Below are 24826 nucleotides of genomic sequence, written 5' to 3'. Positions count from 1 at the left end.
TATTAGCACCTCTCTTTTGGGGTTGTCATGAGTCTCAAATGAGATATTTGGAAAGCACTTTGCAAACCTTGAAGTGCCGTGTGCCTGTTTTTTTATTATTAGAAATGTGGGCTGTGAATGAGAGATAACAGAAATGAATTTTATATGATTATGGAGAGCTCGCTGTCAGGAGGCTCTTCTACACCCTTTCCTGTCAGAGAGAGATAGAAATCCTGGAAGGGGTTCAAAGTGGGGATAGAAGAATCAGCAGCTGGGCAGAGAAACGCTGAAGAAAGGGGTGTTTAGCTTAACTCCGAGGACAGGAGAGGTGAAGACAGCCTTGCTTTAACATGTGTACCTAACCCAGAGGCCAAACAGATAATGAAATTGAGGCAGGAAATTGAGTAAGCAAAACTAGGGATTCCAAGGTGGGGGGTGGGAGGGAACCCCAGATCATTGGGATCCGCTGTTAATCCCCAAACCACTTTTCAGCTTTCTACTTCTCTCCTTCCGCCATGATAAAAGCAAAAGATGAGCAGAATTGAGAAGGGAACGCTTTCTCCCTCCACTCTAGGTCCTGGCCTGGCCCAGACTTCTGGCCTATTTCTTCCTTTCCTATCCCTCTGGGTTATTACGAGGGCAGATGGACCAATGAAGGGATGTCAGAATGTGAGGATGAGCCATAACTTTGCTTGTGGTGAGCTGGAGGAATGTGGGGTCTGTAGAGACTTTGCCAGATCTGAAGTCCTGCTCTGGTCTTTACTAGTAAATACATTGATTCTGGGAAGAGTATGGCCCCTCTGAAAACCCCATTTATTTAAGAGGGTTAAAAAGAATCATGTCCTCGGGTTGTCAGGAGTGTCATTGGTCGATCGATTCAGAATTAGAAGAAAACTTAGAAACCTTTTCATCTGATTATCCTCATTTCACAGGTAGGGAAACTGAGGCTTCGAGATGGTCAGTACCTTGCTTCAGGTCACAGAACTAATAAATTGCAGAATCCACATCCTTTGCTTCTAAGCTCATACCTCCAACATGGCTTCCCAAAGGTGAATCTATCAGCAGAATTGGAAATCAGCTCCCTGAAGACTCAATCAATCAATAGAATAAGGTGAAATTAAGGAAAGAATCATTACTTTAATCTCCTGATAGTTAATATCCATGGAAAGTAATGCAAAGTATGAATTTCAGTGTTTTTTTAAATTTCTATTTAAAATTTTTTAAATAGAAATTTTTAGATTCCTAAGGCTGTAGGGGCTCAAAGGAAGCCAATCAAATTTTACCTAATAGAATTTCTTAGAGAATCTGTTTAAACAAATATAATTGGTCATTGTTACATTTCTTCTAAAGGACAAAAAATGATCAGAGAATCGTTTTTCTCTTGAGTAGTTCAAACTGAGCATTTGGCACTGTACTGGATACGTAGTGGGTGCTTAATGAACGATGGTTGAAGATATTTCTCCTGCAATCTTACCTCATTATATTAATTTGCTCATTGAACCCTTTCTTTGGAACTAAGGCAAATATAAAATTCAGTTTTATGGAAATAATCACATTTTCTGAATGAAAATTGTGGGAATATAATGAGATGCTACTAAGTTACACAACTTAATGTCAGACCCTTCCGATAGGTCATCTCTCAGGGATGTGGGAGAGCCATTGATCTAAAATTAATTCAGGTTTGTGGCAACTCACTTAATGTTCTCAGCTGACCCCATACCAGACAGCCATAGCAGCTAGTTGTAGTAGATGGAACACTGGGCCTAGAGTCAGGAAGATTCTGAGTTCAAATCTAACCTCAGATATGTACTAGCTGCGTGGCCTTGGGCAAGTAACAATTCTTTGTTTCAGTTTTCTCAGCTGTGAAATGGGGACCATAATAACATTTACATTCCATGTTTGGAATGGAGTGGAAATTACATTTCCAAGAACGATAATAGCAGTGGCACATAGTAGGCATTTAATGAATACTAGCTGCTATTATTATTATGAAAATCTTTATGGAGAGGTTATACCTTGGGAGGGACAGTTGGGCTTTTCCCCTAGGCTATCCAAATTTAGTGGAGTGAGGAAAAAAAAACATGCATTGAAGTCTCTCCCCATCATGGAGATTTATGTTGAGAACTACCTCCATTTCCAATTAAATTTGTCTTTTAAAAAGATAATTTGAGGATATGTGTAGTTTGCCCTAGGTACTAGAGTTTATAGGAGAATAGGATTGTTGTTTTAGAAAGGAAGTGGACCCAAGAGACCATCAGATTCAGTAGCTAGGTGTGGTTCTTTCACAAAGCCTTCTGGGTTAAGATCTGGGATCAGCATTTCCTAGTGAGAACACGAACAGACCCCGAACTTTCTTACCGCCTTTTTCTGCTATCCAGGGCCTTAAAATTATGTTTCCTTTATGTATAGTCATACAAAGAACAGCAAGTACCAATCCCTTTCCCCCTTTAAAAATACAAACCTTAATCAATTTAGAAAAGCAGAAGCTGGAGAGAAAGAAACAGAACAATTTCAAACTCTAACTGGTCCAAAAATCCTCTTTCCAGGCATATGGTAAAGTCAGTCCACATGGGCAAGTGAAAGCTTTCATTCCTGGTGTTTTGGGCTTTTGGAAGCAGGGTAAGAAGATTGCATCTTGGCTCAGTTCTTCTCCTCGTCACTCTCTGAAGCTCCTATCTTGATGTTTCTTGGCAGGTTTCTTGCTCTTCCACATGATAGGGGGAAACTCACAGCTGGGGGCTCCTCCCAAATTCTCTTCATAAAGCTCCGAGAAGAGCTATCTGTTGAAATATATAACTATGGAAATCATTTATTTGGAAGGAGATCTTGATGGTGTTTATAAATTCTTATTTAAGAAAAGTCAGAAAGCATTTTATTAAGTATCTACTGTATCTGGCATTGTGCTGAATCCTGGAATACAAAGAAAGGCAGAAAATGGCCCCCGTCCCCAAGGAGCTCATATTCTAGTGGGAAAAATAATGTGCAAACAACTACGTACAAGCAAGCTACAGACAGGATAAATTAGAGCCAATCAGCGAGGGAGGCACCGAGATCAAGAAGGACTGCTTCTTGTAGAAGGGAGGATTCTATTATTCAATAATTGCCTTCTTTTTGGAAATAGTATTTCATCTAATTGTGGATATAGACTAGGAAGGAGCCTTTGAAATCATTCCTTCTGCTGAGGAGGAGATTGGAACCCAGAGAGGCCCTAGGATCTTAGATCCAGAGTCAAAAGGGACTCTGGAGGTTGTCTCAAATGTTATTTTCATTTTACGTCCAAGGAGGCTGAGGCTTAGGGAACTTGTGACCCAGTCAGTGACATAGGAGTAGTTGGATCAGCTGATGGGAGGAGTCAAATTCAGTCCTTCCTCCAAGTTCATTGCCTTTTCTATGCCTGTCTGCTGGTTTTCAGCTACAGATTGCTGTCCATGCTGGGGAATGGAATAAGGAGGTTGGCTATCCTATTAATATTTTTGTATCTTAAACCTCATGACCATTATTATTATTATTATTATTATCATCATCATCATCAATAAGATTTTCTTTTTCCCAATTACATGTAAACACAATTTTTAAACTCATTTTTTACAGTTTTGAGTTCCAGATTCCTTCCTTCTTCTGTCCCCTCCCTGTGATGGTAAGCGATTTGATATAGGTTATACATGTGCAATCATGCAAAATATATTTCCACAATAGTCATGTTATAAAGAAAAAACACAGACCAAAAAAACTCCATAGAGACAGAGAAAGTGAAAAATAATATGCTCTGATCTGCGTTCAGACCCCATCCTATGGAGGTAGATAGCATTTTTCATCAACCTGATGGATTGTGAAAACAGACCCTTCATTACTGTGAAGTCACTTCTGATATTCCTTCCATTCTCAGAGCTCTGCTTACAGTGGAAGAAAAAACCCAAACCATAATAACTTAGAACCTCAAGAGGAGACCAGGGAAAAGAATTTATCCTTGGATGTTATTTTTATTAGTTTTTTATGAAGACGATACTGACAATTCAATAGTGTCCCATAAAGCCTCCAAACCCAAAGCCTAACACCATAAAATTGAAATGTGGGACTGACACAATTTATACTTGGCTCTGACACGGGACAAAATGCTTTGTGTTTGATTGGACACCGAGGGGTGAGGCAGCAGGGGTTTACTGCAGTTTCTCTGAGAGACCTGGAGCTCTCCTTACCCAGAGTTTTATCTCCGTGATGTGACCAAAGATCCCGTTAACATGGAGATAAGAGGCCCATTGTCTTGGTCAGACCATACTGAAAGACCATTGTGCAGCGCTGGGGGAAGCTTTGTAAGCGGGGTGTTGACTAACTTGAATGTCCCCAGGAGGAAGATGACCAGGCTTGGAAATCATGCTATCTGACAGCTGGTGTAAGTAATAAAGAACAAGAAGAAAGGGGTGGGAGAGGATGGGAAAGAAAGGTATGGTACCTAGTATTCTAGTTCTCCAGGGGTTCTGTCAATGGATGACTCCCTTCTTTGATGCTGATAACGATCTATCCACACCTGATTTTTGAATGGGTTTCATGACTTGCCCAGGGTCATATAATTAAGGTCAGAGGTAGGATTTGAAACTGCCTTCCTGATTGCAGGGCCAGCACCTTGTCCATTCTGCATATCACCTCACTGCTAGAGAAGCCACATATAGTTCCTCTAGGGTTCTGACTTCTTTCAGTGGTCTTCTTTCCCCCAATGTCTCCCATGAAGGCAAAAGTTAAGCGACGAGAAACACATTTTCTATCCCTTTTCTTAGACACCAACAATGTTTTCAGTACACTTACTGGGCTGATATGGAGGACCATCCTGGCTCTTAATTTAGAGTTTCTTAATAGGTATTTATCTGCAAGTCAGTCACATCAAAAGTGGGTCCTTGAGTTGTGACCTTCTTATAATTGAAGGATCTTTTAAAAAAAGATCCATGTTATATATTGGATTACTTGCTGTATAAGGGAGGGGGTGGAAGAAGGAAGAGAGGGAGAGAAAAAATTGGAACATAAGGTTTTGCAAGAGTGAATGTTGAAAATTATGCATATGTTTTGAGAATGAAAAGCTAAAAAAAAAACTTAAAAAAGAGATCCATGTTAGAGAACAGAATGGAGTCCCAGAAAGAGTCCCAGACATGGAGTATAGCTTTGAAAGTTATATGGTGAATTTATTCTATTAATAAGACCTGTAGTTCTCTATGTAATGCTTTTTCTATTCTGTTGTATTCATTTTAGTAAACGTTGCTTGAGATTCCTTTCCCTGTTCCCCAGTCCTCCTCTGTCTGCTCTCCCGTGTATTCTTGGAGGCCTAAACTCAGGAATCTGTTGAGTCCTTTTCACGCCTTCTCTTAGTCAGTTTGGATGGTGATCCAGCACACCTGATTCCCATTTAGAAGTAGTTTTTCTGGTCCAAACCCCAAAGACTTTGCTGATATGAGAAAAATACCTTCAAAGGTAAAGGCTGGGTTGGAGCCAGAAACAATATTATGGAAACAGACTTCAGAAATACTGTCAAGCGGGCACACAATCTTGAGCTGCTTTCTGTAAACATTTACAAGAGACGTTTATCAAGGAATGCCGGCGGATGCCAAGCCACTTCCAGTAATGTATGTTTGTTACTAAAGAGAGTGCAAGACGGGGAGTGAAGGCTGGGTTTTTGGCATCTGCTCTGGGCCAAAAGAAGTTAATTAGGGGTTAGTGGGTATAGTTGTGAAAGCGGGAGAGGCAGAGACACAGGTTCCGGGAAGAAGGAGGTGATGGTCTCCCTGTAGCCTGCCCAGGTCAAACCACATCTGGAAAACTCGATGCCGTGCTGGGCACCCTATTTTAGGAAGCATGTTGATAAGTTGGAGAGATTCCAGAGGCGGGAAGCCAGGGTGATGGGAGATCATGGCATTTGAGTTTATTAGACAGCTGGCCTGAGGGGAAGAAGAATGAATGTGGGCAAGGAGCCCTGGGTTGTGATCTGCCTTGGTCACTTTCTCCCTCTGTGACTTGATAAATCGCTTCGTTTCCCTGGGACTCAGTTTCCTCATTTGTAAGATGAAGGGATTGGCTTGAATGACCTCAGTTATTCTCAACATAAACTCAGTGTTTATGTTCTGATGCTTGATTGGGGGATTTGGACACAGTGGACTTTTAGAAGTGGAAGCCCAGAGGGGCCTCGATAGCTAAATTGAAATTGTCACAGTAGAAAAAGGGATGCCATAGTGCACAAAGTGTGAAGCTTGGCATCAGGAAGACTCGTCTTGATGAGTTCAAATCTGACTTTAGGCACTAACTAGGTGATTTGGGTGAGCCATGTGATCCTGTTTGCCTCAGTTTCTTCAAATGTAAAATGAGCTGGAGAAGGAAATGACAAATACCCCCATATCTTTGCCAAGAAAATCCCACATGGGGTCACAGAGTTGGTTGTGACTGAAACAAATGAACAATAACAACAATGTGGTGGAAGAGGAATCGGATTTTTTTCTTTTGGCAGAGCTAACGCTCAAACCCCTGCCTTTCTGAACTAGATTCATAGATCTTTCCCCTGCTCTCCCCTTCCCATTATCCTTTGTAGCAAATGCCCCTCACAAACTATTTAGTGCATCTTCCTAAAGGGATTGTGATTGAGAGAGGCATTTAATTTGTGACCTTGGCCATTTCATTATTTTTGTTTTTTTTACTACTAGACCCTAACAAAGAGCTTTGTATGTAGTAGACATTTAGCGAATTGTTAGTTTGGATTAGACTCATTTTAATGTTCCCAAGGTGATGGTTGTTCAAGGCACTCACTGGAGCTGGGTGCACAGTGTTCTCATGCTTACAATGATTAATGATGTCACTTGAGCAATAATGAGACCTCACCAGATTACAGATTTGGAGCTGGAAGGAACTTCAGTGCCTCTCTAATCCAGGCCTTTTGGATGAGAAAATGGAGGCTTAAAGAGGTTAAATACTCACCCAAAGTCACGTTACTTAGTGACAGAACTGAGATGCAATGGGCTTTAGGGGAAAGGATTCTAGAGTAGGGCTAGAGGAATTGGGTTTGTGTTCCAGCTTTGCTACTAAGTGCTCTATGTGACTTTAAGCACATCATTTCCCTTTCTTGGCATGGGGAAGTTTCCTTATCTGTAAAATGATGAAACTATCACTTACTCAGTCTATAAACATTTCTTAAACATCTCTTGTGTCCCAGACACAAGTAAGGATTGGGGATACAAAGAAAAGTAAAAAACAGTTCTTGCCCTTAAGGAGCTTACAGTCCAGTGAAGCAGTCAACATATACGCAAATACAAACAAATTATAGACAGGAGAAATAGGAAATAATTAAAGGAGAGAAAGCACTAGAATTAGGAAAGCTTAGGAAAGGTTTCCTATAGAAGAGAAGATTTTAATTGGGACTTGAAGGAAGCTAGGAAAGCCAGGAAATAAAGATGAAGAGGGAGATGAAGACTTGTATGTGTGAGGTAGAGAAACACCAACAATCAATCTTCAAATACCCCCTTTTTCTTAGCTTCTTGAATAAGTTTTTATTGACTCCAGAGGGCAGAACCCGCAGGTAGAAGGTGCAAAATGATCAATGTCAACATAATGGAAACAATTAGTGCCTTCCCAGAATGGAATGGGCTCCATTGTAGCTCCGTGTAGCTTCCCACTCATGAAATGTGTTTAAGCTAAGATTAGAAGAGCACTTTGGAGGTATGTCATGGAGGGATGACTTGAATTTTGTCTTTATACTTAGACCCATTTTGGGTACATAGCAGGTGCTTAATAAAATCTTATTAATTGTTAATCGATTGGCTTGACTTGATTGGTTGACTCGATGACCTCTGGCATCCCTTCCAACCCTGGGATCTTGTCAGTATGTAACTTTAAACATCCCTTCTAGTTTTGTCCATCTGTGAATCTACTCCCATTTAGACACAATCATTGCTTCTCTTCCTAGTTCTCTTATTGACATCCCAGAGGGATTCCTTGACCCTATGCCTTTGTACACTTCTATCCTATCTCCCCATCCTATGTTTGACATGCTCTCCTTCCACATCTCTATGTCTTGGAACCATTGGTTTTCTTCAGGGCTTAGCAGAAGCATTCCCTTCTACAGGATGCCCTTCTTGGTTCTCCGACAGCTAATGCCAACCCATCCAAAGTGACCTCGTATTGACTTTGTATTTACCTATTGATATACATTGTCTGCTCCATTAAACTGGAAGCCCCTAGAATGCAGGAAATATTTTACTTTTGTCTGTATATCTCCACTTCCTGCTACATAGTAATTAATTTAAAAATATTGGTTGATTGATTGATAAAAAGAATTATAAAGCCATGTTCTATCTTCCATTATAATCAGTCAGAAGTTTCTATCCATTAATAATTTTTTTCACTATGAGCTCATTTTGTGTATGTGTGTGGATTGGTATGTGTGTATGTTGGGGAGAGCACAATGAGCTTACTCTTTTAAGAGAAAAAAAGATGCTAAGAAGCCAGTACCAAAACCTCTGTCAGGCCCCAGGAGCTCCATCACTTGGCCTTTGCTTAAGACCAGAACTTTTGTTTGCTTTCTCTGGGGTTTGGAGAGAAGCCTCCGGAGGCATGTGGCCCTGCCAGCTCTCTGCTTTTCTCATAACAAACCTAAGTGGCTGTTTTAATGTCAACCAAAATCACCATTAGGAGAGGCCTTTAATTGGCACTTATTGCCTCTTCAGATAAATGTCCAGCTGTGGGTCTTGGAGTTCAACAAGCTGTGAGACAATGTACATAATTGGTAGCAAAAATTGGACAGTTCTTGTTATCTGTACCTATTAGACTATTTAAATTTTATTTTTCCTAAAAGCCATAAATCCCTTGGAACAGAGATACTTGGCTCTGATGTAGTTGCTGGAAAAGGTTAGCAGAAGAGAGACAAACCGAGTGTTTTTGCTAAGCCTTTCTATGCATAAGAAATGATGTCTTCCCCCATCCCCTTCACCCCCTTTCACCAGCATACTAAATCATTACATACATAAATCATCATAATAATTTTTAACTCCTTTTTGCTCACCTTTAGGAAGTAGCTGGGAAAGGTGATTTGAGATCAGGCAAATATTTTAAAGATGATAAATTGGCTTGCCTATCACTTCCATATCAAATCTATCTGGTTAAAAAAAAATCTGCCATCAACAAAAAATTCACCATCAATTTTCCAAATATAGTATTGGATATTTTCAAGTCTTTGCAAAGAAATCTTAGTAATGTCTTTTGTTTTTGAACTTGGTTTTGGATATTATAGTCACTTCCTGCATGCCCACACTCTAAGAGAAAGCCTTCCTTGTAGCAGACAAAATGTTATGGCAACATTTTACAGAATAATGGAATTAGAGAACTGGAAGGAGACTTGTAGTCACCTATTCTCACCCATCTACAATAGTAGTTCCCACCATTATCCTTTCAAGGCTGCTTCTCTCACTTTTAGATAGCTCTAATTGTTAGGAAATTCCTCCTAGAAAAATAAGAGTTAATAATCGATCGATTGCTAAGAAAGTGTCTATATATACCAATTATTTTTAGCAGCACTTTCTCTTGTGGCAGAGAATTGGACACAAAGTGGATGCCTATTGAATCGTTAGGGAATGAATATTGTTAGGTGAGTGAGATGGAATATTGCTGTGCCATAAGAAACAATAAATTTAAAGAATACAGAGAAACCTAAAAAGATTTGCATGAACCACTGCAGAGGCAGGAAACCAATATGCCCATCCATGATTACAATGCAATTGGAAAGAAATATTACAAAATAACAAAAAATGAATATTGCATTAAAAGAACAAACATGGTCCCAAAAAAGAGATATGAGAAGTCATTTCCCCTTATTACTCAGTAGAGATGGAGATGAAGAAGAGAAGGACAGGTGTGGAATATTTTATAGTGTCTGACATATTCATCAGTTTTTGCTAATTCCCCCTGTTTTGGGCTAATTTTTCTTTTTCTTTTTAAAAAATATCCTTTATAATTTTCCTTTCAAGTTCTTTTTGTTAATTTTTTTTGCTTCAATGTTATTCATCTCCCTTTTAAGTTTTGCTTTTCTTTTTTATTGGAATTTTTTTTTATTTTTGGTTTCCCTTGTCCCCAAGGAACTCAGATTTTATTAGTACAACAGATACACAAATAAATTTAGCATAAGAAAGATTTTTTTATGAGTTGGTGAAATTTTTTTTAATTCAATAGTATTTCATTTTCCTAGTTATATGTAAAACGAGTTTTCAACATTCATTTTTGAGTTCCAAATTTTTTTCTTCCTTCCTCTCTTACCTCTCCCCCTCTCTAAGACAGCAAGTAATCTGACATAGATTAAACATGTACAATCATCTTAGACATATTTACAGATTAGTCATGTCATGAAAGAAAAATCAAAACAAAAGGGGAAAACCAAAGAAAAAGCAAAGCAAAAAAGGTGAAATAGTATGCTTTCATTTGCATTTAGTCTCCATAGTTCTCTCTTTGTATGCAGATCCCATCTCCACCCCAAGTTTATTAGAATTGTCTTGGATCACTGCATTGATGAGAAGTGTTAAGTCATTCATAGTTGGTTATCATATAATCTTGCTGTTCTCCTGTACAAGGTTCGCCTGGTTCTGCTCCCCTCACTTGGCATCAGTTCATGTAAGTCTTTCCAGGCTTTTCTGAAGTCAGCCTGCTAATCATTTTTATAGAACAATAATATTCTATGACATCCATATACCTTAATGTATTCAGCCATTCCTCAATTGATGGGGCATCTATTTATTTTCCAATTCCTTGTCATCTAAAAGCTGCTGTAAACATTTTTGCACATATGATCTCTTTGGGATACAGATCCAATAATGACATTGCTGGATCAAAGTTTTATAGCCCTTTTGACATGGTTCCAAATTGCTCTCCAGAATGCTGCATCAATTCATGTCTCCATGCATTAGTTTTTTCCTACATTTATCATTATCTTTTTTTTTGTCATCTTAGCCAATCTGAGAAATGTGAAGTGGTACCTCAAAGTTGTTTTAATTTGCCTTTCTTTAATCACTAGTGATTTAGAGCATTTTTTCATATGACTAGAAATGGCTTTGATTTCTTCTTTTGAAAATTACCTATTCATATCCTTTGACTATTTATCAATTGGAGAATGATTTATATTCTTACAAATTTGACTCATTCCTCTGTATATTTTAGAAATGAGTCCTTTATTTCCCAGCTTTCTACTTCTTTTCTAATTTGGCTGCACTGGTTGTGTTTGTGCAAAACCTTTTTAATTTAATGTAATCAAAATTATTTATTTTACATTTCATAATAGTCTCTAGTTCTTCTTTAGCCACAAATTCTTCCTTTCTCCAAAATTCTGATGGGTAAACTAGCTCTTTCTCTTCTAATTTGCTTGTCGGATCATCCTTTCTATCTAAATCATGAATCCATTTTGACCTTGTTTTAGTATATGGTTGGTCTATGCCTAATTTCTGCCATACTACTTAATGGAAGTCCTTAAGCTGGGACTAGATAACTGCTCACAAGGATGCTGGTAGAAGGGGAGATGGATTCTTATTGGGATGGATCGGATTAAATGTCTCTGTCCCTCTCTCCTAACTCTGAAAGTCTTCCATCTCCTCCATGACTAAATTGTGATTAGGTCTACAATCTAACTTTCCAGTGCAGTTGGGTGGATCATGAGGGTGCACACCCTTTCCCAAGTACCCAGCATAGCTCTCAGCCATTTATAGTGTCATATTACCTTCCTCTTTACTATAAAACTTGGTCATTTCTAACTGATGTACATATTCCCTTCTGCCCGCAACATATTTTACAGATTTATTTTGACCCCAAACTATCTCAGTTTTCCTCTTTGTTTTGTTGTTTATGAGTCTTTTCTGTCATTTCTGACTTTTTTTTACCCCGTTTTGGGATTTCTTAGCAAAGATCCTGGAGTAGTTTCCCATTTTCTTCCCAGCTTGTTTTATAGATGAGGAAACTGAGGCAGAGGATGAAGTAACTTACCCAGGGTCACACAGGCAGAATTTGAAATCATGAAAATGGGTCTTCTTGATCCCAAGCCTAGAGCTTTATCCTCTGTGCCATCTAGCAACCCCAGTCTTCCTCTTAATCCTCTCCTATACCAATAGAAATTATAATCAAGGGGCCATACTGCTAAGGCCTAGAAAGTGAGTCTATATTTTCAAGTTTCCAGTATTTCTTGACTTTATTTCTGATGATGCAGCTTCTCAAGTTAGCCTTGATTTTGGATTCAGAGTTTTTCTCCACTTGTCTTTCTAGATAACAACATCGTACTTGCTAATTTGGTTTGGTTTATGGGGAAGAAGATAAGGAGGTTTGTGCTGCAGCTGATAAGGTAGTTTGTCCTTGTCTAAATCTCATGCTCTTTTCATGAGCAGGTTTTTGTTTACTTTATCTGCTATCACCCAGATTGTGCATGAAATGCTGGCTGCAGGTCTTCCAGGCTGCTTTTTCATCCTATCATTTCTGGAGTTTTGCTGATTAAATAAACACTACAGATTCTCCAAGCGTAGGACTTTATCACTTCCAGAGAACAGACACCTGTTGATTCCACTGCCTGCCCTCCCTCCCCATGTTTCACTCCCTTTCCTTCTGGTGGGAGGTACTGGGTCCTGCTTCATCTTGGTGTCTCTACCACTTAGCACCAGTGCCTTGAATTCAATAGACACAACTAGTTGGTTGAATTAATTCTCTGTGAGAAGATCCGGTATGAACATTTCCATTAAACCTTTAAAGTTCTTCCTATTTTGGTCAATCCACTTGGCCAGCCTCATGGACTCAACTCTCTCCTGCCCTCTGCATTCCCAAGTAGTTCTTGGTCACAATGTTCTGGCAAGACTTCGCCACCTTCTCGAATGAGCTTTGGGAATCCGCAAACTGGAATTAATGAGTTCGAACCACTTTCGGGGGGAGAGGGGGATTTGAGTACATTTTCTCATTTTATAGAGGAAGGACCTGAAACCCAGAGACAGACTTATGAAGTAAATAGAGACAGAAGTTGAACTGGGGACTTCTGACCTCCACGCTTTCTCTGTACCAGAATGGGTGGAGTCAGCATTGTCCACATTTGTTCTGAATGAAAGAGAGGAACCCTGACTTTATCCCCTGGGCTGTCATGCTTCTCCATGGCTCCTGAAGAATAACAGTGAGAGTCATTTTGCACAGTGTGTTAAGGTCTGCATAATATTTTCTTCTTCACAGCCCCATGAGGTAGGCAGTGCAAATATTATAATTTTTTTTTTTCAGGGAGAAAAAAACCAAGGCCTGGAGAGGGCAAGAATTTGCCAAAGATGACACAGGTGATAGAGCAGGGAATTCAAACCCAGTCCCTATTACTCTAAACCCAGTAGCACTCCATCTGCTATATTCTATTGAATTTTTATATCCATTTTACAGATGAGGAAACTGAGACAATAGAAGAAGTGATGTGGCTAGGATCATATAATATAAGTTAGAACAAGGATTTGAACCCATCTTCTCCAGCTCCAAATCCTGTAACTTTTGTTCTGCTACACTGATGTATTATGATGTCCAATTAATAAATGAGGAAATTGAGGTCCATAGAGATGGTAAAAAAAGAATTTGAACCCTTAAATCCAAACGCAGCCCTCACTCCTTGTATCATCTTTTATTATTGTTGATTTTTATTGATGATACAAGGAGTGCCTATTTTTACAGTTGGAAGTCCCAGTTCTGAGATACTTTCCCAAAGTCACCTGGCGTGTCAGTGGGTACAGGGACTGGAACCCTGTTGGGGTTCAATTTCATGTATTCCATTTTCAGATGGCCTCTTCTTATTCATCCATGTATCCCAAACTTTTTATTGTTACCAAATAGAATAAGGCGGTTGCCTTTCAAGGGGTGGGTTATAAGGCTCTGGTTTGAAGGGCTAATGCCCTCACCAAGAATATGTTCCATTTCCTGTGTTTCAGTAGAAGGAAGATGGTGGAAATGTCACCATGAAATTCATCCATGTCTGGATGGATGATAATTATTTGCGGAATCATTGTTTGTAAACAAGGTGAGCTTCTCAGTTCCACCATGTATCTTTCTGGTTTCCTTCCTCTTAGGGTCTTCTCTTGGTTTCTGGTGGAGGGGCAAGGGGATTGTTCTTTCATTTTTAAGAGTCAGGTAAATAAAGCTTACTTTTGCTTCAGTCATTTATTGGCCAACTGGCCAGTATTCAAGAGAGTATCAGCAAAGAAAGAAATTGCTTGTATTTTTTTAGGCAGGATGTCTGCCAGTCTCTTACTGGAAATGGAGATTAGCTCCAGTGCTGAAGAAGACGGCAAATCTTTGGCCTCCCCAATCCCTGTCCCAAATCCTTCTTTTTTCTGACTCTGGTCCATTCTAGAATGGGAACTTTACTGGCTTGGAAACCTTGCTGGGAAACAGCATTCCCTGAGAAAGTCTGGAATCCATATTACTGGCGACTAAATCAGTTGACCGTGCATTTACTTTTGCTTGTCTCTTTTTTTTGTTCTTTGGGAATTATTTCCAGGCTGGCTTAATGAGCTGGCCAACCTTTCGTCTCAGTAATTGTATAGCCTTTTCCATCCCCTCCCCTTCAGATGTTGAAATGGGGAGGTATCTTGACTTCTGCGAAGCTCTCGACAAAGAGAATCTGATTTTCTTGGAGGGGGAAATCCCATTTGGGTCATAATTTACCATGGGCTGTAGCCAGGAAGACTTTGGGAGGAATGTTCTTTCATGATGATGACCGTTGAGTTGGCCACTTAAAGGTACAGTGATCAGAGTCACAGACAGCAGCATGATACAGGGGTGGGGGAAAGACCCGGCTTGGACGTCAAAAGTCTTAGGGTTGGATCCCTTCCCTGAGACTTACAACCTGGGTGATTTCAACTAGTTATGAATTCTTCCAAAGCTCAGCTTCCTTATCTGTCAAGTGTGGGGAGAACAGTTGGATTAGATGGCCTTAGAGGGGACCATCGTTCTGCAAGGTCTCTTCTATGAGTCCCTTCACTTTATCGGGACTCAGTTTCCCCCTGATTTGATGATTCCTAAGATCCCCTTCAGATCTGTAATTAGGATCTTCTGGTCCTGTGAGCAAAGCTAATTCTGAGCAGGTCCCTAATAGGACTGGAGCTACTATCATGGGGACAGTGGGTGGGTGCTGTCCTGGTGTAATGGTTTGAAATCTGAGGATAGGAGTGAGCAGGTCCATCACTGCCCATCACTTGGTGCGGTCCCATCACCTGACCTGGATGAACCAGGAGCCAGGCTCTTAGAAGAACTGATGGATATAATGGTCTGGGCAGAAACCCCTGGCAATGATCTTTGAAAAATCAAGGACGGTAGGATAGATGGACTACAGGCCGGAATAGGGCAGCTGCTGTGGGGGACAGGGCACCCATAGCATCCTACAAGTGGGCTTGGAGGAGCTCCCTGACGACAAGGAGACACTGCTGCCAGAGAATGTTCAAGAGAAAACACTCCAAATGTTTTGTATATAGTAGGCACTTGATAAATGTTGTTTAGTGCATTTCACTTAACAAGCATTGTTAAATACCTATACTTGGTGCTAGACAATGAGAAATCATGGAATCATTTAGAATTTAGAACGAGAAGAGACCTTAGATCCTATTTAGTCCCATCTTCTTACTGAACAGATGGACAAAGTGAGTCTCAGAGAAGTTGTCACTTTACATAACTCACATAAATAAATAATTGAGGCAGGTTTATAACTCTCACCCCTCTGGATCTAAAGCTAGTGGTCTTTCCACTTCAATATGCTGTATAGACAAAAAGAAAAAAAAATTAGTTTTTACCCTCAAATAGCCCTAGCTCTCCTCTGCCTCAATTAACTCATCTGTAAAATGGGGATTATAATAGCATTTCCCAGGATTGTTGTGAGGATCAAATGAGATAATATTTGCAAAGTGCTGAAGAAATACTGGCTGAAATAATCATCATCATTATCAATTACCATCATCCTCAAGGAAGTGATATTCTTTGAGATGTCCACCTGGTTACGATAGTGTCCAGTTATCAGAAGGTAAGAACATAGAAGAAGCACATTTAGAAGGACATGTGTAGTTTTTAGTGTCTTGGAGGAGGTCAGCTGGATCTCATTAGACCCTCCTATAAAAAGAGTTCATTTAAAAACCACAGATATTTTTCCTGCTGCTTTTTTTTTTTAAGGTACGTAGACAATAAATTATCTTTTTCCATTTGGACATGTTTCTTATTTGTTTACTGAAAGGTGGGCAGGCTCCCCGATTTCCCTCCATGATATAATCTAGCAATGGTTGGATGTGGTAGGAAGGGGATTTGCCCCTTGGCACGGGCTGCTGCTTGCCGACTCCCTCCATGCCAGTTGTACGTCTGCTTTGGGGTTGTTCTTTCACTCAGCAAATATACCCTGAGTATGTACCTTGTGCTGAGTGCCATAGAAGGAACGCGAGGCAATCTTAGGCTTAGCGCGTCTTTAAAATAGGGGGACAGTATCGACCAAGACTATCTAGACGTAGGATTTATGGACAGATGTGGATGAGTCACAGATGATGAGAAAATATGGATGAGTTTTGATTTGCCAACTGGAGGAAGGAGCCACATATCAGTGAAGGGAAAGGAGAAGGAACAAGAATTTATTCAAATGCCAGATTTGTGCTTCGGGCTGGGCTGAGCACTTGACAGACATCGGCTCCTACGATCCAACGTCCTGCGTTTACGACATTGGAACCTGAATCGAGTTCGGATTCTCCTTCAGTTAAGTCAAAGGGCGCACGGTTGGTTTCTGCTGGTGTTGCAATGTATGGCAAGGGGTCATATTATGATGATAAGTCATCAATTTTCTTGGGTTACTATTTGTGTTTTTAGGGTGAAGGATCGGTTGATAAGTATAATTGAGACTAGGATGATTGCTGGTGGTAGGTAGGTGCTATTATCCATCCCCATTTTAAAGTTGAGGAAAATGAGGCAAACATTAAGTGGCTCGTCCAGAGTCACCCAGTTAGTAAGTGTCTGGAATTAGTTTTCTTGACTCTGGGGCTGGTGCTCTATCTGCTCTTACCCACTTCAGTGATCTCAATGGGGTCATATATCTGTCAAAAGGTCAGGGATTAAACCTTTAAATTATTCTTCAAAAGACTCTCTTGAGGAGGGAGCACGTAGCTTGTAACAGTGCCGCTGCCTTTGTCCTCCATGACTTTGGGATGCCTTTGGAAACACTCGCTGTTGAAGAGTTGAAAGCAATGGTCTTATGGGAACTGGTGAAGGACTATTCCATGTAACGGAATCTCTGCAGCCATCTGGTGCCCCCATGGCCCAACAAGAGCATCCTCTGCAGAGTATATCCCAAATGGCCCATCCAGATTTCAGAAAGGCCTCGAGAGACTTGAATAAACTGATGCTAAGTGAAGTGAGCAGAACCAGGAGATCATTGAACATGGCAACAACTAGATCGTGTGATGATCAACTCTGATGGACGTGGCCCTTTTCAACAATGCCACTTCCAAACTATGGGGACTGGATGTAGATCACAATGTAGTATTTTGACCTTTTTTGTTCTTGTTTGCTCACTTTTTATTTTCTTTCTCATTTTTTTTTCCTTTTTGATCTGCTTTTTCGTGTACAGCATGATGATTGTGGAAATACACTTAGAAGAATTATACATTTAACATATATTGGATTATTTGCTGTCTAGGGGAGGGGAGGAAGGAAGGGAGGGAGAAAAGTTGGAACGCGAGGTTTTGCAAGGGTGAATGTTGAAAACTATCTTTGCATTTATTTTGAAAATAAAAAGCTATTATTAAAAAAAAAAAAACAAAAACAAATGACCCATCTAACCTTTTCTTGGAGGTAACCCATTTTACCTTTGTGTTGATCTCATTGTCAGAAAGACCTCCCCTGACTCCATGACTAAATCTCTCTTTATGATTTACATTTGTGGCTCCAAGTTTATTCTTCTAGGGCCAATTAGACCAAGTCTTGTATCTCTTCCATAAAATGAATTCTTTTTGAGAGGACAAGAAGGATGTATTTATTAAATGCTTTGCAAAAAATAAAATTCTCCATAAATGCAGCTTTGATGTTGATAATGGCATTGATGATAATCATGATGATAGTGACCACCTTCCAGTTTCCTCAACCAGATTCTCCTCTGAGAATCAAGACCTTTTTTTTTTTTTTCTATTTAGCTATCTTCTGTATGACTTAATTAGAATATTTTCTGAAATGTGGCATTCTGGGTGGAGCTCGAGAAAGGTTTTGAGCACCAGAAAAATTCTGGGAAAATGTATTTCCTCCTGGTGGAGGCATCTTGGCTGGGCCTGGGATTTAGAAGGATCCTCTCCCTGACTCTAGCCAAGTCACTTAACCCTTGGTGACCTCATAAGATTCTGACTTTCAATGTAGGTGTTGACCTGCTTTGGTATAAGGAGTTTCTTCACTACCCTCTCCTGTCAAAAAAACAAAAGAGCACCATGGAATCATATTAATAATAATTAGCATTTAAGTAGCTATTTAAGGTTTTTTAAACGTCTTTTACATGTGTGTTCATTAACTCTAGGAGGTAAATACTAATTATCCTTGTTTTAATGATGAAGAAATTGAGGAAGAAGAGATCAAATGACTTGTTCAGGATCACACAGGAAGTGTCTGGGGCAGTATTTGAACTGAGGTCTTTCTGATTCCACCTCCAGCTCTCCGTCCGCTGCTCCTGGGATGCATTCGGAGGGGTACATTTATTTTTCATTTGTAATTCATCAAAGCCTCCATTTTGTGCCTCCCGATGGCCTGGACTCTTAAAGACTGAGCCAGTGGAGCCCACATTTTGGCAAGTTCCAGCAGACTGAAGACAGATTATTGGACCAGCGAAGGATCTGGCTGGGATCCGAGGCCCAGTTTGGAGGCGCTCGCCACCAGGCTGGCCACAGGGAGGTCCAGTTCTGGGTCCCAGCAATTCTTGAAGGTCATTTGTTAAGTCGTGGAGGCTTGACAGCCTGCATCGATGGGTAATGATCACGCTGATGGAAGCAGCCATCCTTGAATCCATCCGTCCTCTGTTCACTCCATTTTCTAATTGGAGCTGAGATCTCATCAATTTTCCGGTTCCCTCCACTGATGCAGAAAAGAACGAGACGTAAATAAATGCGTTTGGTCAGAAACCAGCCCTCTTGCCTTGAAAGGGCCTTGAGTTTCTGCCATCAGAGGATCGGCCGAAGGCTCTGGGAACATTTGGCCTGGAGGAGAATTCTCAGGAGAGATGCTGCCTTCATCCTCGAAGGGCAGTGCCCAGGATGAGGGATCAGATCGGTTCGGCTTGGCGAGAGGGCGGGCCCCTCTCATTGAAAATCGGCTTCCTATCAGCTCTCTGTCAACATAATTAGGAACTTAAGTACAGAAAGATTTCCCATAATTAACACCCCAAAGGGAGCAGAGGCCAGGTGTCTGAACGTCTCGTCTCAAGATGTAGCCTGCAAGATCTTGTTCATGAAGGAACAAATATAATGTGTGTGTGTGGAGACTTTCCTGCCTTGTTTAAACTGACTAAGCCCCCAAACGTGGGTCTTTGCTTTCGGCGAGCACGACTCCTCTGAAACCCAAGGTCATCTGACATCTGATCCACCAAAGGGATAAGATAAAACCCTCTCCCGTTTCCTAAGTGTGCATGCCCTCCCTCCCCAGACACACACACTCAGATATATACACCTATACTCACCTGAGCGTATTCATGGGAATTGGGTGAATAAAGGCTGATGGGAGCAATCTCTGGGCCGGAAGGGCCGATGCTGGGATTCTCTTTGCTTTTGGTAGGATGCTACAGACCTTTCCTCGAGAGAGCCCAGTGACTCAGAGGTGTAATGATGTAGCCCAATCATCTTGTGACTCAGTGGTGTGATGATGTAGCCCAATTCCTTTACCAAGGATCAAGACTTGGAATCTTGATGTTTTCCCGACTCTGGAACCTGCCCTCACTTTGTCCGTCTGCCTCCTGCTCCCTATGTCCCTCCATCAGCACAGAATTAAAAATTCATAAGTCATGATTTGTCCAAACAATGCAATTTTTAGTCCAAGATAAGGGGAACAAAAGGGTTTGTTGACATATGAGATTACATAAGATGTTTCTGGTTTGGTTACGTAAGGGCCAGCCCGGCGCTCCTCCCCACGCGGGAGCCTCGTATTCCATATTTCTGAGATGAAGTCTTTTCCTGCCTGTCTTACTCCCCTCCAGCAGGGTTCAGAGGGTCACCTTTCCCTTCTCTCCATGTTCACCAGAACTGTTAGGAAGCTGGATCTGTTTGCTTTTCTTCATCAGATCTTTTCAGGATGGTTGTGACCGATTCAGCTCTCGGTCAGGGTGGGATGGACAAGCTTGACTTTCCGATGGATCTTGCTCATCGCGAAAGCAGAGATCCTTGTTTGGGGCTTAAGGCCACGTCAGGTAATTTAGGAAATGAAACTCCCTGTCCCAACTTTTACTGGGGAAACAAGTGACAGAGAAGGGAAGAAGAGTCACCTTTTTTCTTTCTAAACTGTGATGACAGAGCTAGGAAGGCTGGCTTTTTATTTCTCTCTACTAATGGGATTTGGCGATATCGATGAACCCTCAGGCACCTAGATGGGGGCAACGCATTGGGTGATCCTGATCTAGTAACTGGAGGCCACGAGCTGTGGGATTTGGGCTTCCAAGAGGGAGTTTGAGGTTGGGCCTTGGTCTGGGCGTGGACCTGTTGGGTTAGTAACCACTTATCAGGTTGGTCACTAGATGGCGATATTCTCCTTTGAAAGAAATCACCTTTTTTTAACTGAATCCCCCCCTTTTTCCCCCCTTTCCCATTGGACCTTTTGTTTTCTACCCTGAGAATCTGATTCCTTTTCTCCCCTTTTATAGAGGAACAGGATGCTATTTGCATTTTACAGCCGTATATTTTGAATTTGGGATGTTAAGACCTTAGATGTATCAATCTAGGATTTTATACTAATTTTACAGATCCTAATTACTAATACTAATGACTAAAGCCTAATTTTACAGATGAGAACATTGAGGTTCAGAAGGAAGTGACTCATCCAAGCAGCCAAATTTTAAAACTAGGTCCTCTGACCCCACATCCCTGGTTTTCCTGGACAAAAGTCTGGTGATATCCTATTGATATGATCTTTGACATGATGAAGCTTTGATATGATCTGAGCCGGCTCTGCTAATGACTCACTGTGTGATCTCAGACAAGTTCCTTCGCTCTGAGCCTCAGTTTCCTCATCTGCAAAAGAGGGGTTGAACTAAATGAACCCTGAGGTCCCTTTGAAGTCCAGGATCCCACTGTGTGATCAGAGTCTCTTGTCCTCTTCTACATTGCAGAACACATGATGTCTCCACAACTCTTTGTCTTGGGGGAGTCTGGTCCATGGCAGGAAAGTTCTCATTTGGTTTGCAAGTTGTCAGGATTTGATGCTGATCAGCTGCTGAATATCTAGTATTGCTGTAGAGGCAGTGCAGTACAGTGGGGATAATAATAGTCATAGTATTAATATGGTTAATTAATACTAATTAATAGCAAATTAATTAGCACTATTAGTAGTAATAACATTTATATGTTATAGTGCGTCATCATTATTATGTCATTGGATTCCCACAACTACCCTATAAAATTGCTTTTATTAGCCCCATTTGATAACTGAGGAAACGGGCAGATGGGGGTTCATTGACTTGCCTAGGATGGCAAAACGGAGACACTGAGGCAGGATTTCAGCTGGGATCTAAGTCTTGCCTGGTGCTTTATTCTCTGTGCCTTCCAGATGCCCAAAGAGCCTGGGGAGGTGAGCCAGAAAACTTGGCTTCAGTTCTGGGTAAACCCCTTATCACCTGGGTCCCTTTGGGTACGTTAAGAGCTCATATTTTTGTGGAGGGTCAAGGTTTGCTGAATTCTTAAAGCTCGATGATGCCTTATACATCATTTAAAATATGGATAAAGTGCCCTGGGAAAGGAAGGGAATACGTGGGGCTTTTAAATACTTTTAAAGGCTGTATGATGCTAATTGTTGCTATTAATGGTCTCATCTGATCCTTCCAACTCTGTTATTTTCATTTTACATATGAGGCAACTGAGGCAGAAAGTGATATTATAACAAAAATAGTAATAATATTATAATAGTACTAGGCCCCAGATGTTTACTTATTGTGCCTCAGTTTCCTCATCTGTTAAACGAACTGGAGAAGGAAATGACCAAGCACTCTGGGATTTTTGTCAAGAAGAGTCGGACCTGACTAAACCACTGAACGTGCTCCCTTGCTAAGTGCTTTTTATCTCAGTCGTTCCTCACAACTACCTCACAATCAGAGGTTGGTGCTGTCATTATCTCCATTCTACAGTAAAGGAAACTGAGATAAAGTCAGGTGGGTGTCCCCAGGGTCGTGCAGTGATTGCAGCTGGATTTGTACTTGTCTGTCTGACTCTGGGCTCTATCCATTGCACCATGGAGCTGCCTGGGTATGTTTTTTTCAGGGCTTCAGTTTCTGTGAAATGAATAATTTGTGTTAAGTGATCTCTAAGCCCCTCCTAGCTTTAAGCCTGCCAGTTATGGCCAGCACTGAGCTAAAGTGTGTGTGTGGGGGGAAGGAGGTTGTACAAAATAAAAATACAGAAATGAAACCGTCCCTGTGCTCATTCTGTCCCGGAGAAAACATGCACAAATCCAGTTAAATGTCAAATATTTTTTAAAAATCACTCTGTGATTTTGAGGGGGAAGGCCCCGGAGGGCAGGCTTGGGGCAAGCTTCGTGTGGCTGGGTTTTGAAGGCCCCGAGGGACGGAGAGCCCAGTGATTGTGTCCCGCAGGTGCCTCCCTGGACATCTGGATGCCCACGGTTGGAGAACAGAGGTCTGGAGCCGAGCCACAAGAGCACGGACATTTCTGCTGTTGGCCGTTGTTAGCAGGCTCCTGCTGGGGCCGGTCACCCCAGATTTAACCAGAACCAAAGGCCCGTAGAGGGCAGCGGGGGACTCTGGCCAGTGGAATCCGCGCATTTACGGCCGCTGCCGGGCTTTAGAGGACGCTTGCAGTGCGGGATGACCAAACTGGGTGTTGTGGCAGACGGTTCTTGTGGGAGTGGATGGACGTTGCTGTTCGCTTGAGATGGATCGGGTCACAGAGGGGGGCCCAAGGCTGGGAGGCTGCTGGGGCTGGCTTTGTGGGAGTGGATGGGCGCTGCTGTTCGCTTGAGATGGATCGGGTCACAGAGGGGAGCCCAAGGCTGGGAGGCTGCTGGGGCTGGCTTTGCGGGCTGCTTCGCCATGTTCTCGCCTGATTTTCTCAGCTTCTCTGAGGAGTGGCTAGAATGGAGGCAAAAGAGAAGGGAAGCTGTGTGAGGGCAGGGCTCCGCTCCCATGGCGGCTGCTTCATGGCCAATCCCATTTTGAAGTTGTTTGGCCATTTCAGTCCTGTCCGACTCTTCATGATCCCATTTGGGGGTTTCTTGGATTTTAAAAATGAGGATACCGAGACAAACAGGATCCTACAGAGGCCAGACTCCAGACCCAGCACTCTGTGCACTCTGTCCACCTCGCAGCACTTCATTCTCATTTTGCAAGTGGGGAAACTGAGGCAATGGCATGCTCAACATCACTCACAAGGCCAAGGGTAGGGCCCAGACTAGGATTTCAGTCTGCTGACTCCTCCCAACTCTCTGCTGAAATGCCCTGAGAGACCAGAGTCCTTGGGCAGGATGTGAGCGAGAGCGTTTGTTGGACCCGTCCATTGTTCACATGAGGCACCCCCCACACTCCCCCCTTTCTCTCTGTGTCTGTCTGTCTGTCTCTCTCTCTCTTTCTCTTTCCCTTTCTCTCTCTCTCTCTCTCTGTCAGTTCCTCAGGAGAGGTCATCTTTGAAAGCCTTGGGAGCAGTTCGTTAAACATTGGAGTCACATAAGATGTCACAATTAGAATTTTGCCTCTTTCTCCCTGTCACTCTACCCCCTCGCTCCCTGTAAACACATGTTTTATTCATATTAGGATCTTTGTGAGCTTCTAACTCATTTACTTGCACATAGAAGACGTTTTATAAATGTTAAGTTGGGGGGTGAGTGAGGAGAGAAGGGCATTGAAGGACCGCTCAGACACGGGCTCTGCTCACCCGATTATTCTGTGGTGGTGGAGTCTCCTGCATCTGTTCCTTGTCACCCGAGTCAGGAGCCTCTCACCTGTACAACAAAGGGGAGGTGCACCAGGCGTGACTGTGTCTGGAGACGCCCCGGCTGTGTGATGGTGGCAGGAGACCAGGACCCTTCCCGGGCTGATCTCTGCATCCGTCTCCCCTTCCTTGCCTGTCTGAGCCATTGGCTTAGAACGTGGGCCGGCTTGGGGAGAAGCCTTCCAGAACTGGGCCTCCCATCACGTCTGGCACGTGGGAACGGCTTCGTGTGGCTTGTTCACTGGCGCGAGATTTGGAACCCAGTGATTTCTAAGAGTGGAGGTTGGTGGCTTGTGAATATCACCGTGGCCACCTTTGGGGTGTCAGCCTTCATCTGGGGAAGAGCTGAAGATGGAAGAACGCAGCTGCTTCTTGTGTGCAGGAGGCTCCTTGTAGCTCCTCAAGTCAGAGCGTTGGACTAGCTGGCCATTGTCTCCCCGTGCTGGCGCCTCGGGCCTCCCATCCCTACGTGCGCGTGGCTATGGATGCTCTCAGTGGGTGTCTGGGTGTCTGTCTCTCCCATCTACACAGGGGTGAGAGAACGCGCCGTAGGCTGGCAGACTCAGAAGCCTGGAAAAACTGGGCCCCAATCTCACCCTGTGCCTCCCAAGGCTCAGCTCCTAAGTCAGAGGGGAGGGAGTTGAGTTGGGACGAGCGCTCTAGGCCACGTATGTCAACTAGGCAGAGCCCAGCCCGGA

General features: G+C 42.2%; 1 protein-coding gene across 2 annotated transcripts in view; it reads left to right on the top strand.

The window, feature by feature from the left end:
* The window catches only part of BICC1 (BicC family RNA binding protein 1), a 262599-nt gene that overhangs the window by 176076 nt on the left and 61697 nt on the right, over window positions 1–24826 (top strand). The window lies entirely within an intron of this gene.

Source organism: Antechinus flavipes, chromosome 2, assembly GCF_016432865.1.
Source record: "Antechinus flavipes isolate AdamAnt ecotype Samford, QLD, Australia chromosome 2, AdamAnt_v2, whole genome shotgun sequence".
NCBI lineage: Eukaryota > Metazoa > Chordata > Mammalia > Dasyuromorphia > Dasyuridae > Antechinus > Antechinus flavipes.
The sequence above is the reverse complement of the archived record's forward strand: the minus strand, read 5'-3'. Positions and strand labels throughout refer to the sequence as shown.